Below are 5000 nucleotides of genomic sequence, written 5' to 3' on the forward strand. Positions count from 1 at the left end.
GATAGGTTGGAGAGGATCTCCAGCTGTATCCAACCCCTCTGATAGGTTGGAGAGGATCTCCAGCTGTATCCAACCCCTCTGATAGGATGGAGAGGACCTCCTGCTGTATCCAACCCCTCTGATAGGTTGGAGAGGATATCCTGCTGTATCCAACCCCTCTGATAGGTTGGAGAGGATCTCCAGCTGTATCCAACCGCTCTGATAGGTTGGAGAGGATCTCCTGCTGTATCCAACCCTCTGATAGGTTGGAGAGGATCTCCAGCTGTATCCAACCCCTCTGATAGGTTGGAGAGGATCTCCAGCTGTATCCAACCCCTCTGATAGGTTGGAGAGGCTGGAGCAGAAACCAGCAGCAATGCATCGCCCAATCAGCAGGTTAAGTTCCTTGCTCAAGGGAACATCGGCAGTAGCTGGTACCTGACAACCCCTGTTGGCTCACTTCCACCATATTCATGTTCACCTATACAGTATACCCTCTGACTGTCACTCAGTCACATTGTACATGTCCATACTTGGCTGACATTGTGTTGCAGCATGTGGAGACACTCCCCCCAGACAGGAGAGGGTAGCTGCTGACGTACCTGGCTGACAGCATGTGGAGACACTCCCCCCAGACAGGAGAGGGTAGCTGCTGACGTACCTGGCTGACATTGTGTTGCAGCATGTGGAGACACTCCCCCCAGACAGGAGAGGGTAGCTGCTGACGTACCTGGCTGACAGCATGTGGAGACACTCCCCCCAGACAGGAGAGGGTAGCTGCTGACGTACCTGGCTGACAGCATGTGGAGACACTCCCCCCAGACAGGAGAGGGTAGCTGCTGACGTACCTGGCTGACAGCATGTGGAGACACTCCCCCCAGACAGGAGAGGGTAGCTGCTGACGTACCTGGCTGACAGCATGTGGAGACACTCCCCCCAGACAGGAGAGGGTAGCTGCTGACGTACCTGGCTGACAGCATGTGGAGACACTCCCCCCAGACAGGAGAGGGTAGCTGCTGACGTACCTGGCTGACAGCATGTGGAGACACTCCCCCCAGACAGGAGAGGGTAGCTGCTGACGTACCTGGCTGACATTGTGTTGCAGCATGTGGAGACACTCCCCCCAGACAGGAGAGGGTAGCTGCTGACGTACCTGGCTGACATTGTGTTGCAGCATGTGGAGACACTCCCCAGACAGGAGAGGGTAGCTGCTGACGTGGCCTTGAGGAGAAGAAGGTCCTGGTCTAAGGAGGACAGAGGACCACGGGAGGGCAGGGACTCTATGGAGTTAACCAGGTTCTTCTGTTGGCCCTCTGCCTGAGTCATCACCTAGAGGGAGGGAGGAGAGAGGTTAAATAATACACACATACACACACACACACGCACGCATACGCACACGCACACATACACACACACAGACACACACACACACGCACACGCACACGCACACACAAGCAAGCGCTGGTCGCCTAGAGCTGTGTAAGTCCAACTCCAACATTGATTGAGCCATCCAAGGAGCAGGTAACGGCTGGGTGCCCAGCCATCCAAGGAGCAGGTAACTGCTGGGTGAATCTGTACGGCCCGGTCATCCAAGGAGCAGGTAACTGCTGGGTGAATCTGTACGGCCCAGTCATCCAAGGAGCAGGTAACTGCTGGGTGAATCTGTACGGCCCAGCCATCCAAGGAGCAGGTAACTGCTGGGTGAATCTGTAGGAACAGCTGAGGTGTTCTACCCAGCGACATCCAAGGAGCAGGTAACTGCTGGGTGAATTCTATATGTAGGTACTGTAGGAACAGCTGAGGTGTTCTGGTTCAGTCTGTCTCTCAGCCACCTACCCTGTCTGGTTCAATACCCTGACAAATGCATGTTGGGACGACATGCCATAAACCTGTCTGGTTCAAGATATGTGACTGTAGCCAGTCAAAGCATGAGAGGTGAATTGTGGGGTAGTTAAAGTATTCTATATGTAGGTACTGGTTCAGGGGCACAGCCAGTGATGTAGGCAGGCGGTCTGGGGCCTGCCACCTACCCTGCGGAGTAACAGCCACCTACCCTGAGCCATCTACCTGTCTGGTTCAGTCTGTCTCTCAGCCACCTACCTGTCTGGTTCAGTCTGTCTCTCAGCCACCTACCCTCAGTCTGAGCCATAAGCTACCTGTCTGGTTCAGTCTGTCTCTCAGCCACCTACCCTGTCTGGTTCAGTCTGTCTCTCAGCCACCTACCCTGAGCCATAAGCTACCTGTCTGGTTCAGTCTGTCTCTCAGCCACCTACCCTGTCTGGTTCAGTCTGTCTCTCAGCCACCTACCCTGAGCCATAAGCTACCTGTCTGGTTCAGTCTGTCTCTCAGCCAGCTACCTGTCTGGTTCACCCTGTCTGGTTCAGTCTGTCTCTCAGCCACCTACCCTGAGCCCTGTCTGGTTCAGTCTGTCTCTCAGCCACCTACCTTGAGCCATATGCTATATGCTCTGGTTTGGTCTGTCTGCCACCTCTGAGCCATGCTCTGTCTGGTTCAGTCTGTCTCTCAGCCACCTACCTGAGCTGTATGGTTCAGTCTGTCTGTCTCTCAGCCACCTACCCTGAGCCATAAGCTACCTGTCTGGTTCAGTCTGTCTCTCAGCCACCTAATTACATCTGGCACCTTGACAGCTAGGTTCTGTCTGGTTAGTCTGTCTCTCAGCCACACACACAACACAAATAAGCCATAAGCTACTCTTGTGAGTGCTCACTGTCTGTGACTCATCAGCAGGGAGATAAGCTACCTGTCTGGTTCAGTCTGTCTCTCAGGAGACTGGTCTGGGGAGCATGAGAGTGAACTCAATTCAAACCCTGTCTGGTTCAGTCTGTCTCTCACACACACACACTACCCTGAGCCATAAGCTACCTGTCACACACACACACACACACACACACACACACACACACACACACACACACACACACACACACACACACACACACACACACACACACACACACTGACAAACACACACACAGACACAAACACACACAGACACAAACAGTCACACACACCACACACACACACACACACACACACACACACACACACACACACACACACACACACACACACACACACACACACACACACACACACACACACACACACACACACACACACACACACACACAGACAGACAATTAAAACACACACAGACACAAACCTCACGCACGCACGCACGCACACACACACACACACACACACACACACACACACACACACACACACACACACACACACACACACACACACACACACACACACACACACACACACACACACAGACAAACACACACACACAGACACAAACCTCACGCACGCACACACAAATACATTGTTATTCATCACATGCTTCGTAAACAACAGGTGTAGACGAACAAGTCTCAGTGCACCGGTAACAATGCCATGCCGTCTATGACTGCCTTCCTCTGACACCGCCTGGTATAGAGGTCCTGGATGGCAGGAAGATTGGACCCAGTGGTGTAGTGCTATGCAGTAGCAGAGAGAGCAGTCTATGACTGCCTTCCTCTAACACCGCCTGGTATAGAGGTCCTGGATGGCAGGAAGATTGGACCCAGTGGTGTAGTGCTATGCAGTAGCAGAGAGAGCAGTCTATGACTGCCTTCCTCTGACACCGCCTGGTATAGAGGTCCTGGATGGCAGGAAGATTGGACCCAGTGGTGTAGTGCTATGCAGTAGCAGAGAGAGCAGTCTATGACTGCCTTCCTCTGACACCGCCTGGTATAGAGGTCCTGGATGGCAGGAAGATTGGACCCAGTGGTGTAGTGCTATGCAGTAGCAGAGAGAGCAGTCTATGACTGCCTTCCTCTAACACCGCCTGGTATAGAGGTCCTGGATGGCAGGAAGATTGGACCCAGTGGTGTAGTGCTATGCAGTAGCAGAGAGAGCAGTCTATGACTGCCTTCCTCTAACACCGCCTGGTATAGAGGTCCTGGATGGCAGGAAGACTGGACCCAGTGGTGTAGTGCCATGCAGTAGCAGAGAGAACAGTCTATGACTGCCTTCCTCTGACACCGCCTGGTATAGAGGTCCTGGATGGCAGGAAGCTTGGACCCAGTGGTGACCTGGGCAGTACACACTACCCACTGTAGCACCTTACGGTTAGATGCCAAGCAGTTGCCGTACCAGGCGGTGATGCAGCCAGTCAACTGTAGAACTTTTTGAGGATCTTTTCAGCCTCCTGAGGGGGAAGAGGCGTTGTCGTGCCCTCCTCACGACTGTGTTGGTGTGTTTGGACCAAGATAGATCCTTAGTGTTGTGGACAACGAGGAACTTGAAGCTCTCAACCCCGTCTCCACTACAACCCCCGTCGATGAGGATGAGGGGACGTGCTCAACCCTCCGTTTACTGTAGTCCACCATCAGCTCCTCGGTGTTGCTGAGAAGCCACACACTCTCACGCAAATCACTCACAGACCGTCACATCAGCCCATCTCACTAACTTAATAATGACTTTACCGGGGAGAAAAGAGGAGCAGGACCGAGAGCTGATGTGGACAGATAGTCTCTCCAGGTTTCTGCAAGCAGCCCTATAACAGACCGCCACTCAACGTGTTATAATGTCTCTGTCCCAAAACGGCACCCTATATTCCCTATGAAGTGTGCACTTATATTGACTTTGCTCAAAATTTGTGCACTTTGTATGGGGAATAGGGTGACGTTTTGGGGACGCAAGCCAGTGTTTGTCACACTACGGGGGGTAAACTTTAGCATCGCTTCTGCCGCAAGCAAAGTCATATCCCAACCTTTCAGTTTCTTATTCCAACATATCAGTTTCATATTCAAACTCTTCAGTTTCATATTCAAACTCTTCAGTTTCATATTCCAACCCTTCAGTTTCATATCCCAACCCTTCAGTTTCATATCCCAACCCTTCAGTTTCATATCCCAACCCTTCAGTTTCATATCCCAACCCTTCAGTTTCATATCCCAACCCTTCAGTTTCATATCCCAACCCTTCAGTTTCATATCCCAACCCTT

General features: G+C 52.3%; 1 protein-coding gene across 1 annotated transcript in view; it reads right to left on the reverse strand.

Annotated features, from left to right (window-relative positions):
* The window catches only part of LOC124023927 (oxysterol-binding protein-related protein 10-like), a gene marked incomplete at its 3' end in the record, with an annotated part of 68346 nt that overhangs the window by 23532 nt on the left and 39814 nt on the right, over positions 1 to 5000 (reverse strand). The window lies entirely within an intron of this gene.

This window comes from Oncorhynchus gorbuscha, unplaced genomic scaffold, assembly GCF_021184085.1.
Source record: "Oncorhynchus gorbuscha isolate QuinsamMale2020 ecotype Even-year unplaced genomic scaffold, OgorEven_v1.0 Un_scaffold_1725, whole genome shotgun sequence".
NCBI lineage: Eukaryota > Metazoa > Chordata > Actinopteri > Salmoniformes > Salmonidae > Oncorhynchus > Oncorhynchus gorbuscha.